Genomic DNA, 14,351 nt, shown 5'->3' with positions numbered 1-14,351 from the left:
ATATTTGTTGATTGTTAGAAGAAAAACAAATCTTATAAAGCATGATTAGGAGAGAATTGAGAGAATCAACCCTAGACACTTGAGTGAATAGAGTGCAAACACTACCGGTGAGGGTTTGATGCTCAATTACATATTTTCACCTATGATCATAATTTTCATGCAAGTTTGTAAAAATATTTAATAACTCAATTCAATTGTGGATTAGACTTGCTAGTCCTTAGCCCTTGTGCATATATGTTTCTTGGGAATTGATTTATTTTGACCAAGCACTTGCATTCATTTAGATAGTTGCATATAGGTAGATTGCATTTAGTTAGTTTCCATTGAATAAATGCCATACCCTTACTTCATTCTTGGTTTAAGCATGAGGACATGCTTGGTTTAAGTGTGGGGAGGTTGATAAACCCCATTTGTAGGGTTTAACTTGTGCTTGATTTAGGGGATTTTATACCCTTTTACCCACATTTATCCATTGAAATAGCATGGTTTTATAACTTCTCCTTTAATTGTGCTTAAGAGTGAAAACATGCTTTTTAGGACTTAAAATAGCTAAATCTAATTCTCCTTGATTCCATTAGATGTCTTGATATGTTTGCTAAGTGATTTAGATTTAGGAGGCGAGGATTGGACCAAGGGAATGTAGGAAAAGCATGTAGAAATGGAGAACTCATGGAGAAATAAAGGAAACGCAAAAGCTGTCAACCCGACCTCTTCGCACTTAATCGGCCATAACTTGAGCTACAGAGATCCAAATGATGCGGTTCCAGTTGGGTTGGAAAGCTAAGATCTGGGGCTTCGAAACGATATAAGATTTGCTATGGTTGAACCGCACATGGTGACGCGTACGTGCATAGTACGCGCACGCGCCGTTGCTGCCACCTGGTTCACTTAAAGCAAAACGTGGCCAGCGAATTCTAGAGCCTTGTGGGACCAATCCAACTCATTTCTGATGCTATTTAAGCCAAGGATTGAAGGGGGAATGAAGATACTTTCATACTTTAGAAATTAGTTACCATTAGTTTAGTTTTAGCTTAGTTTAGTAGTGAGAGTTAGTTTCTAGAGAGAGAAGCTCTCTCTTCTCTCTAGAATTAGGATTAGGATTAGGTTTAGTTCTTAGATCTAGGTTTTAATCTTTGCTTTCTTCCACTTCTATCTCTCAATTCTTTGTTGCTACATTCATCTTCTTCTATTCTTTTGTTATAATTTCCTTTATGTTGTTCTTATATTTTGTTGTAGATCTAGTATTGTTCCTTCTACATTCTTCCAATTCAATAAGAGGTAATTCATAATAATTGTTCTTCTTTGATTTTCTATTGTTGATCTCTTGTTTTTGTAGTTGTAGATTCCTTTAATTCTTGTATTTAATAATGTTTACTTCTATTGCACTTTATGTGTTTGTTGAAATGTCTCTTTTAGTTTTAGTGTAGATTTTGTTCCTCTTGGCCTAGGTAGAGTAATTAGTGACACTTGAGTTATCTAATTCCTTTGTTGATTGATAATTGGAGAGATTGCTAATTGGTTTGGAGTGCACTAAAGCTAGTCTTTCCTTAGGAGTTGGCTAGAACTTGTGGCTCAAGTCAATTCATCCACTTGACTTTCCTTTATTTAGTAAGGGTTAACTAAGTGGTAGCAATGAATAATTCTCATCAAAATTGAGAAGGATAACTAGGATAGGACTTCTAGTTCTCACACCTTACCAAGAGCCTTTTGTAGTTGTTAGTTTATTTTCATTGCCATTTACTTTTCATGCTTCTTATCCAAAACCCCAAAATAACTCATAACCAATAACAAGACACTTTATTGTAATTCCTAGGGAGAACGACCCGAGGTTTGAATACTTCGGTTATTAATTTTAGGGGTTTGTTTTAGTGACAAACAACTTTTTGTATGAAAGGATTAGTGATTGGTTTAGAAACTATACTTGCAACGAGAATTCATTTGTGAAAATTCTATACCATCAAAAATCCGTTCATCAGTACTGTTACCATACTGAGAACCTCCGGTTCTCACCCATGTGGATTTTGTGGCTTTCAGGTGCAGGACGTGAGACTCCTCTCTGAGGCAGGCTCGAGACTTTTAGATTAGCGAAGATCCTTGATTCTCGGGACTTTATTTTGGCTTTATGTCTTTACTTAGATACTTGTTATCTCCACTAAATAATTACATACTATTTTGACTCCTCTTAGAGGTTGTTTTGGAGAATAGGTTTGGTAGTTTGTCCTTGGGATTTCTCTTGGATTTCTTACTTTATGTATATAAATATGTATACTTTATGCTTGGACCGGTTATCTTCGCAAACCGGGTCTTGAGTTTTGATATTTGTACCTTTGGTACTCTTTTTGTTTATGGTTTCGCGCTAATCTATCATTTGTCTTTTTTGTTACGTTATCGGTCGGATTGTTGCGCTTTTCATCTTGGCGATTTTGTTTTACCCCTTTTCTTTTCAAAGGCTCCTAGTTATAAACATTTTTCGCACTACTATATGTACTAAATTTTATTTTTAGAGGTTGTAATACCTCGTCACCTCTGTCTTATGACTTAAGCATAAGGCTCTGTGTGGTAGGGTGTTACACAAGTGCATTACTAAAAGACTCAAACTATTCATCAATAACCTTCATGTAATCCTTGACATTCCCGCAATCAGGAATTGAACCTCGGATACTAGTTGAGATACGAGACTTAATGAACATCATACTTAAACGGTTGGATTTCTCCCACCATTCGTATAATGCTACCTCAGCTCGAGAACTAGCATCAGTAGGTGCCGGAGGCTCTTCCCTACGAAGAGCATAGTCAAGGTCTGCGCACCCTAAGTGAAAGAGAACATTATCTTTCCATTCTTTATAGTTGTCACCACTTAACAAATGAACTTCAGATACAGTTTCAGATATCATTACTGCTGCAAGTAATAAATCATGCTAACATTACTCAACTTTAAATAGGCACTTCAAAATCCATAACATATGATAATACATGCCAATACAAGTCATATCAAAATAAATATGAATTACAGTTTCATTAAAATCTACCTGTGGACAAAGATTTTAACACACATAATATTCACTATATTAACTAAAGTATTGAAATTAGAAAATAAAATACTACTTCTTAATACTTGTAGGCTAATTAAGAAGTAAAATATTTTCTATTTCAATCTAATTATATGTGAATAACATAATAAATTTCTGTGAGTAAGTTCATTATATAATTCATAACATTACACATATATCATTAATATTTATGTGATTCTTTAAATATAATTATTATCAAGGATGCTGACTCCTTAATAAATTATATATTAATTACAATATGATATGCAGCGGAAGAATTTATATTGCATGCAAATATAATCATCAAATAAATAAATTCAGTGACATAAATAAAATTAAAATTGAAGAAGATCTAGTGGTCAACTATTTTGGCAATATTTAAAAGATCCAAATTCAAACCTCACTCCTAACAAATTTTGCAAATTTTGGAGAATTTCTTTGGGAGTATTTTCTATTATTCCCTCTTGTGCGTCAATTTCAATTTCAATGGTTTTTCATACTTATTCCAAAATTCATACTATAATTTTTCTGCACAGTAATTAAATTTTGAAATGGTAAGGCAGAGATAAGCATACCTCCAACCATTGCCAATAAATTCTTTGATTTAATTTGAAAACTTCCAATTTTTGAATCACAAAGTCAGATGGAATCAAGGTATGTTTGTTTGTTGTTGTGTGATCATAATTGGGGACCCAAACTTTATAAAATTTATGAACAATTGTATTCTTTTCATAAAAAAATAAATTAACTACCAATATAATTAATGAATAATTATAATATCACCCAAACTAATTTTTATATTAACAAATTAGAGCACCGTTAGAATAAAATTTCTAACACAATTCACTTACTATTTTATTAGTTGATTGTTAGTACCAAAAAGGTTAGTTTTCTAAAAAAATCGTTAAGCTTACTGTTTGTTTTAATAATGGTATATAACCAAAGAAGAAGAAGAGTAACCTACGTACTAACACACAATAATTACCATTGCCTCTTCTATTAAGGATCTCTCTCTCGCTAATTTGTAATAATAATTTTTTAGTTTTACACACATACACATATATTTTATGCTCTTTATAACCTCATGGTGAAGGTTAATTATAAGTTAGCGTATTTTATAATGATCCATTCTACTGTAAATAGAGTTAATTACAGCGTCTTTTCTTTTTCTTTTTTTCTTTTTTATCAATAGTAGTTCATTATTTTTATTCTAAATCCGAAATTATAATAATATAAAAAATATTAATTTAAAATATCAATTAATATTATTAAAAAATATTGATCTTCTAACATTTATTTATTTTTATTTCATATCCTCATGGTCTTCGCGACTCTGCCTCAAGGATTATAATTGCTGCCAGGTCATGTACCATTGTTGGAATATATATATATATATATATATATATTAGTAAAAAATAATTAAATTCGAAGAAGGGTGAATCGAAGTATTAAGTAAGTTTTCGGAGCGGAAGTTAGTATTAAAGGAAGTATATTTGGGGGATATCAAGCAAGAGCTCGATTAGCATAGTAAATCAAAGAATTTCAAAAGTTAAAGGTTATCCAATAATCGTTACAGAGTTAAAGCAGAAGAGCGGGAATAGTTACTTATGTTTACGCACATGTGGGGGTGCTGTTTCAGAATTGATCAGTTAAAAAAATGGCTATAAATACTAGAAGATTCGAAAGTACAAGGGTTGGAATTTTATTTCAGAAAACATTCAAGCACACTCACATTCCAACGAATTTCTGAGTCTGCGTTTGAGTTTTTTTTCTGTAAGATTCCTTCCACCGTTTTTATCTTTTCAATTTACAATTTCTCCAAAACTTTACTTTTCCTGTTCAATTTATATTTCAAGCAAACTTTAATTTTTTTTTTTGTCAAATTTACATTCCAGCATTTTTAATTTCCATGTCAAAAGTTCTTTGATCCAGTCGGAGGCATTTTATCGCTTTGTTTAAAATTCATGCAAACCATTTCGATTTTAGTCAATTTTACTCGAAACCTTTATTTTACATTTTTTCAGTTTTTTCCTTTAATTCTCGTCTTATTCGAGAATTTTTTATGCAGTTATAGAAAAATTGGTACCTACAAAAGAGGAGTAGATTTCATTCCCAGACCATTAGAATCGAACCACCATCGATTTACTAAAAATCGACAAAACAATATATTAATTATCTATTTTATTATATATAATGATAATAAAAAAGAAATTCAGTAAATCGTTTTTTCTAAATATCATTTATTCTATATAATATATTTTAAAATATTATCTATTATATACAATTTATTAAAATATATATTTTTATTATTAATATGATACGTATATAATTTATAAAAGATAAATTAATACTATCACTTATTAATATACTGGTATATATTAAATTGTTGATAGGACTGGCAATAGGTAGAGTAGGGTAGAAAACTTTTTTAAAATTCTACTCTATTCTACCGCGGGTTGAGAATTTCTCAACCCTAATCCTACCCGCATCCTAAAGTTCTAAACCCTATTCTACCCACAGAAAAATAAAAAAATTCAAACAAATATAAAATTCAACCATTCCAAATTTCATACATATGAATAAAATAGAAAATAAAAAACTAAATTCAAATTAAAATTAAAAATAATAAAATCTTAAAGAAATCTAACATAAAATTATAAATAATATAATTATTAATTAGTTTAGTAGTTATTTCAAGTTTTTATAAGAACAAGATTGTGGATTCAACATTCACTTTTTTCACTACATACATAACTTTTACATATATATTATATAATATATTAGAAGTACGGATAGGATAGGGTAGGGTATGCCCTAAACCCGTATCTTACCCTACCCACAGGTGAACTCGTACCACACTCTACCCTATCTGCAGCGAGTAAGGTAGACAATCCTACTCAAACGGGTTGATCTGGATTGAATATCCGCGGATAGAGTATAGATTACCAGTCCTATTCGTTGAGTAAAATTAAATGAACAGTAGTTATGATTTTTGAGTTATGCATGACGTGAGAAGTGAGACCCGTATAACCTTCTAGAATCTAGAATAACTTAGCTTATTCGTTATCACTATCTATCTACCACTAACCTAATTCCCATTAAAGTTACCATTAAATAGTTCTATAATTTATTACCTTTTTTGTGTATGTCAATTAATATTATTAGATTGTCTCGATTTAATTTTTGTTTCTAAAGTATTTTATATAAATCAATGTAACTTAAAGTGATTTACAAAGACCACTCATCTATATAAATAAGTAAAATTACATTATGTATGATATGTGTGTGATTTTAAAATGGTTGATGAGAATTTTTTAGTATTAGTTCATTATAAGAGAAACATTAAAAAATTTGAGAAAAAATTAAATTCAATAGTAAAGATCTACTAAATGTCTTTATTCGCTATATATCAATTTTGTAAAATTTTAAAATACTATACTATATAACCTTGGAGAGTGTGGAGTAAAAAGAGTGAAAAATTTGTATTATTACAAGGTTTTTATTGCGATTTGTAAAGATTTTGTGAAGTATAATTTTTTCCTGATAGAAAATGATGATGACCTTCAAGTGTTATTTTCCTATCATAGGAGTTTTCCTGAGATGAGGGTCCCTGAGTTGTATGCAAAGCTTGTTGATGTCATTGTGAGTTTTGGAGGATCTGCCCGAAATCCTCAATCTCTTGCTTTGGGTAGAGCTTCTACTTCGTCAAGACTTGTGGTTACATCGGATATAGTGCTAGTAGTATTCACATGCTTTGTTGTTGATTTAAACCACGATAATAATGATGGTTGTGATATCAGAGATAATCGTACGTTTGGTGAGCTTGCGATTGCGATGGAAGCTACTCCTAATATAAACCCCCGCCCCTATTATTGATGTCATAGAAGCATATCAGAGAGAATATGCTATATGTAGGATTATGGTAAGGATGAGGAGCTTGTCATGATAGGTGATGATAGTGATGAGGACTTAAATGGCATTCCAATAAGGTGAGAGGGTCTGTCAAGTTTTGAAATCCAGTGATACCCACCTACTTTTCAACATTGAACTTGGAGGCAATGGCACATCAAGAATTTTTGTGACATGGAGTCTGGTTTAGGGTGTCTGGATCCGCAAGATGTGTCAATTCCAAACAAATTCCATCTTGGTCAATCATTCTCTAGCAAAGAGGAAGCTATGTTAAGTGTGAAGAATTATAACATTCGTCATGGGGTTAAATATCGTGTGTTAGAGTCATATCACATTAAGTACAATAGAAAGTGCAGAGTTTGAGAAAAGTTGCAATTGGTTGATTCGATTACCCATCGACAAAAGGAAGGGTACTCGTGAGGTTAGGAGGTATAATAGACCTCACACATACTTGGTAACAGATGTGTCGAGTGATCACAGGCAGTTTGACCACCATGTGATATGTTTGTTCATCTCTCCAATTATCAGGGTAGATACTATTGTATGTCTCGATAAAGGTGCTACAAAGTGCAACATAGGATAGTTTATGGTTTCAAACTAAGTTATAGATAAGTTTGATTAGCAAAACAAAAGGCAGTGGCACAGATTTACTGAGATTGGGAGAAGTCATACAACGAGTTGCCAAGGTGGGCATTAGGTGTGCAGGTGATTATGCTGAGTATAGTGTTGTGATTCTGAAGATGTCTCCTTTCAAAGTTGGTGGCCAAGTTGATGAGTTATGTATTGCAGCTTTCAAGCATTGCAAGCCACTCGTGAGTATTGATGGCATTCGTCTATATGGTAAGTAGGGAGGGACATTGCTAATTGCGATTGTGCAAGATGAGAACTCTAACATCATCCCAATCATTTTGCACCTGTTGAGGAAGAAAATGCGAAATCGTGGTCCTTTTTCTTGTCCAATTTGCGATAGCATGTGACCCCACAACAGAAACTACTTATGATATCTAATAGACACAATAGGATCAAGGCTGCTTTATAGGCTCCTGATGGAGGTTGGCTTTCACCTAATTCGTATCGTGCCTTCTATATTCGTATGTAACAACAAATTTTCCACTAAGTTTCAAATGCAAGGATACTAGGAGATTTTTGATAAATGCTGCATATGCAAAGACTGATATAGAGTTTGACTATTGATTTGATATTTTGCGGACTAAAGACTCAAGAGTTTCTTAACCCCGTCGCGTTATCATCATTCTAAAACTAATATCGTCAATACTATTATAATCATTCTAAAACTAATATGTTAATAATTAACTTTTAATCTAATGTGATTTCACTACGAATTTTAAACACTAATTTGTTCACGTATACGTCCAGCAACATGAGTAACACCATCCAATCAGTAAAGATGATCTGTTTCCAACCTATTTTCCATCACCAATACTTCACTCATTGGAAACTTGCCAGATTACCTTGGTCTTAGCCGGATTCTCTCAAGGAAGGTAGAGTATAGAAGTTCGAATGATAAATTGGAATAAGTAAAAATAATTTTTAAAACGCCTCCTCAAAGTAAATCATTTTAACATACGTTAATTTATATAGATGTTGGATCTCTTAGTAAATCGGTTTAAGTTAAATTGATTTACTCACATTTTTTAGTCTTAGTAAATTGGTTTAAAATAAACTTAATTATTATATAAAGTTATTTTTCTATTAAATCAATTTATGTCAAAACAATTTAGTAGGATATAATAAATCAATTTACGTTAAGGAAAAGTCTAGGGGGTCAGCAACTTTTGTATTTTCTGGCCAGTATTTAACTATCAAAATAAAAGTGAGTGATCTCTCACCATTAAATGTAATCTTACACCATTAAAAATACTATTAATGACCAATTAATAATTACAAAATACCAAAATTACTGATCCCTAGCATTTCTCTTAAGTTAAAACGATGTAAGGATTTGTTGATAAATTGTTTTAAGTGACATCGATTTACATAAAGTCATTTAGAAAACGAAAGTCAAAATGGGATAATTTGATACTATTGAAAGCTAATCAATTTATAAGCCCTTAATATTTTATTGTATTGGCTTCTCCTCTCTCAAGTAAGATTTTTATCCATTTTTTAGGATTCTAATTCTTTTTAGTTTTCCTCTTCCATATTTAGAAATTTGGATGTTGTTTATAATTCGTTTTTGCTAGAGATTCTCACTTTCTGTTATAATATTGATTTTAATAGCGTTCTTTTGTAATGTATCACTTTCATTGAATCATATTTTTATTTTTGAAAAAAAAAAATCTTATTTATACCATATTAAATTTTAAAATTTATTATTTTCCATAAAATCATATTATTAGTACTTTGAGAATTTTTTAGTGTCTTTTATTTATATTATAATTGTCATATTATAATTAATTTGAGTTGGTCTAATAGATCTATTTAAATAAGTATCGAATATTTAAATTTTGTTTTATTTATATAATAATTTATTGGTTAATAATAAATTTTTAAATAAATTTTAAATTTATAATAAATTAATTATTGATCTAATAAATTAAAAGATACCGTAAAAAAATGGTCACACCACATGGAAGAAAATTGATCTTGCTCGTGGAAATCAAAAGGCTAATTATATGAATCATATGAAACAATTCAAAAAAAAATAATAACTCCTTCTTTCGAAGCCCTCGATCCGAAGACCCTCATGAATCACGACCAAGAAGCAAAGGGAAATTGTTTTCTTTTAAGGAAAAGATATATAAAAGTTAAAAGATCCTTATGAATCATGATCATCCATTAATTAGACATTGTACTTTTAATATAAAAAGAATTAGAACCACTCATTTTTAGTATTTTTTATTATTATTTGACCAGTATAAATATTAAATTATTTTTAATAAATAAATTTTATTAATTTGTGTATACAAATTATATTAATTTATATATATAAAATTTTAATAAATATAAATATAAATTATATATTTTTTATATATAAAATATTTATAAATATAAATATAAATTATTATTATTAATTAAATACTGATAAAAAATAATAATATTTATTAGTCATTAACATTGTTCATTAAAAAATACAACTTTCTTGCGAAATAAGAGCCTAACTAGGTATAATTTATTTATGAAAAATATTAGCGACTACCAGCAGCTACTTTTTATAAATATTAGTCAATATTTTAGAATAATACTTTTTTTTATAATTAGTATTTATTAAAATTTTGTATTTAAAATTTAAAAAGGACTAAATGTTAAAAAGAACAATAAAATTTGTCGGTCATTTAGTATTATTTTTTATGTAATTAATTAACACCAAGGTAACAGGTGAAAAGCATGTGATTGCTTTTCAAATATGATATTATCTCACAGCTCCCAGTTTTGTGTTTCCTGCCTGTTTTAAGGAGACACAACCGGCGATGTTCCATTTACAAATATTTAATATTTGAAGATCTGATTCAATTCGATTTTGTTGACAATGAATCATAAATCCATATGAATGTATCGTGTACTATGATTTATGTAGCAGAATCTTAGGACATATTATACTAAAAGTAATGTAACTAAGATGCAGAGGGCGGATAATATATTGTATGTATGCATGTATGTGATGCTACTTTAATTTATATAAGTATATATTCTTAGCTTTCTAATGACTAGAAAATGAAAGAAAATAATTTCATTCATAGATAGCTTAGCTAACAGCATATATGTACATATTATTTGACATGATATATCATATTTTATGTTAATAAAGAATAAATACATACATTATGCATAAAATATGGTAGGTATTTAGCATGCGTTTAGTTAATATCCATGGACACTAAAAATATAGACACAATGACACATGTTTACTATTTATTTGTTGAGATACATATTTTAATAATATAATAGTACACAAACATACACAAAATATATATTTGTAGTGTCTTTTTTGAGTTGAGACTTTAAAATACAATTTATAAGATATAAAATTTTACATTTTATTCCTTTTTTTTTTTTGAATTTTAACTATGTCCCTAATTAATTTAACCCTAATCCCCCTTCTTTCCTCTTATTATCTTTTCTATTATGTGTTTCTAACCCTAAAATTCTTCCAACCTCCACATCCCTTCCTCCATCCTCCTTCTATGGTCGTGTCCCTCCTCCACACCACCATCATAACCATTGTCTCTCCTTTCTTTCTCATCTCCTTCTCTCTTTCTCTCTTTGCATCGCTACACTCATCACTCTGCTTCTCCCTCTATTGTTGTGCCCCTCCACACTGTTGCTGCGAGCCACCATCACTGACGCCCCTTATTTCTTCTTTCTCCTTTTTTCTCTTTCTCTCTTCACACAGTCGTGCTCATCACCAACAATGGCCATTATATTCGGTCAGATTTATTCGTCTACACTCATCAGGTGTTGTTCAGCTTTGTTTGTCTCCGCTATCACTTGAATCAATTTCATTAAGAGAGCTAAGGCAAAAAAATAAAAAAAGATCAAAATAGTGGTCGATCATTCTTGATGAGATCTGTCTGTCTCACCTTCGTTCTCTTTTTTATTTATTTCAACATGTTTTAGTTTTTTTTTTTAATGAAAAAATTGAATTGCTGAGCTGATGAATAAATGAAAGTTAAATATAATATTTTGCGATAAAGTTAAAAATTTGCAGGTGACAGTGGTGATGGTAGAAAATTATAGTGGCGACAGCGTTAATGTTGGTGGTAGATCATGGTAGAGAACTAATAAAAATAAAATGGATATTTGAATTAAATTATTGTGTCTTATATACAGTTGCCAAATACATTAAAAAATTTATGTCTATCTATATATATGTTTCTTAATATAGCTATATCCGTGTCCATATGTTCTTAAGACAATAACCAAACAGAACCTTCGATATCTCATACAGATTGTAATATACCCTCACTAGTAGCGATTTACATATAAGTAAAAAATAATATATATATATATATATATATATATATATTAAAATAATTTGATCATTTGATATCTCTTTTATTTTAATACAAATGAAGAATTCTTAAAAAGTTCTTTACTGTTTGTTCAAATATTATCGATGTCTAAATATATATGTTTCACATCTTAGAGCTAGTTTGGAGAAGGCAATTCGCGTGTTCCACATATAAACACTATTTAATTTTGAGAATGTTAGAAACTAGTATTTTTAGTGGGAAAATTAGAGAATTAGTTAATGTTATTTCAAAGTCAAGGCAATATAAGGAAAAATGGGATCACCTAAGAGAAATTTATGGGGACAAAAGTAATTTAATTTTTAGTATTTTTTATTCATATTTGATCAGTATAAATATTAAATTATTTTTAATAAATAATTTTTTAAATTTATATGCATAAATTTTAAAAAATATGTGTATAAATTGTCATATATTTAAATTCTGGCAAATAATGTAAATTATATATTTTTTATGTGTAAAATTTTTATAAATATGAATATAAATTATTACTAATTAAATACTGATTAAAAATAATAATAATATTTACTCTCATCACCTAATATGTTCCTTTAATTTTAGAAGTATCCCATGTTTTTCTGTGTCGCTCACTTTTATCCATTAATTATGCAAAAATAACAAAACATAATATGAAGCAACTTTTCCTGTGCACCATCCACCATGTGATTGGGGTTATTTAATTAAGGTGTGGTTTAGATTGGTTTTCAAAAAGCTCAATGTAATTTGTACTGTATAATTAGTTTAGAATTGTATATTGGATTTTATTTATTTTATTTTTTAGTCCAATATTAAAAATTGAATAATATTAGACGGTTAACAGAATTTATTATTTTTAATCAATAATTTATCATTAATATTAAAAAATATAAATTAAATATGTTGTTAAATTACTAAATTAAAAGAATTGAATTAATAACTAAAAATAATAGTTAAAAATAATAAATTTTACTGTTCTTTAAACATTTCTCTTCAAAATTTACACTTCAACAGATATATTAGCTAGATGTATGTCTTGTTTTTCTTCTCCATCCTCTCAAATATATTTTGTTATTGTTTTGATTTAGATGAATAAATTTTAGTATAAAACATCAAAATATGGGTATCATTGACTAAAATTCTAATTTATAACTTTATATATTTTTATATTTATTTTTTTATATAATAATTATTATAATTATGCATATTATATTTGTTTATATTATGTATACCGCGATGAGTAGGGAAAAATACATTCCGACTATTATCCCGACCCGTAATGAAAATCGTCATGAAGTAGACAACCTATTTTAGTAATTATCCACTTGAATTGGATGATTGAGTTTATTGTCAGGAATCCACCCATTCCAAAAAATTTTAAGTGAGATTTTTGCATAGGCCTTCTTTAGTTCGAACTCTTGATCCTTCAAACACAAAACTCTCATGCAGCCGAGGTCTTGGTTCAATGGCAGCATCACCTGCTTCGCTGGGAGCTGCACCCGGATTCGAATCTTCAGTGAGGAATATAGAACCCATATTAATAGTGTACCCATGTAGTGTGTGAGTGTATTGTGTGAGTGTGTAATACATGAGTGTAATACCTAGGATTGGGGGTTGTCCAATCCACTTGACAAAAAAAAAAAAACACAAAACTCTCATATCATGGTATGAAATCACTCATTCCAAAGATTTAAGTCGATAGAAAAATGTAATATTAATAGTTATATCTTTAACATATTTTTTTTAAATTAGGATTTTAGAAACAAAATATATAAATAAATAGTTAAATCTCATTTGACATTCACAAATATATTCATGAAATAATAATACATGACTATGATATAAATGTGTAATAAATTAAATATACTATAAATAAAATACTAAATGTAATAATAAAATAATACATATTTTATATTGTGTAGTTTGAATTTAATTGAATTACATCAATTTTAAGAAATAAATTAAAATTCCGATCCAATCTATATTATTTGTTAAATATGAGATCTAATTAAATTTAAATTAGTATTATTTTGGCCAATTATTTTCAATTTAAATTCGATTAAATATTTTTTGTTTGGATCCATTTAAATGTGAAATCCCCTACATAGTACCATATGCATGTGCTCCCACCCCCTGTTTTCTTTCAATTTTTATTGGGTTTCTCACTTTCTTGTGAATTTAGAAGTATTCAAAACCTACGAAAGAGACTTAGCATTGACAAAAGAAGCATATAATATTTTGAATTGGTAAAACAAAAATTCTCAACGAACATCAAAGAATTGGTCATTATATAGTTGCTTACAATTGTACATATTATCTCCCATTGTCTTTTTAACAAAATAATCCGTCATCAAAATAACTAAATATTTAATAATAATTAAATTAATAATTAAACTTATTATATCAAAAAACAGTCTTTTACAAC

This window comes from Arachis hypogaea, chromosome 20 (assembly GCF_003086295.3).
Source record: "Arachis hypogaea cultivar Tifrunner chromosome 20, arahy.Tifrunner.gnm2.J5K5, whole genome shotgun sequence".
Classification (NCBI taxonomy): Eukaryota; Viridiplantae; Streptophyta; class Magnoliopsida; order Fabales; family Fabaceae; genus Arachis; species Arachis hypogaea.
This window is presented reverse-complemented; position numbering follows the sequence as displayed.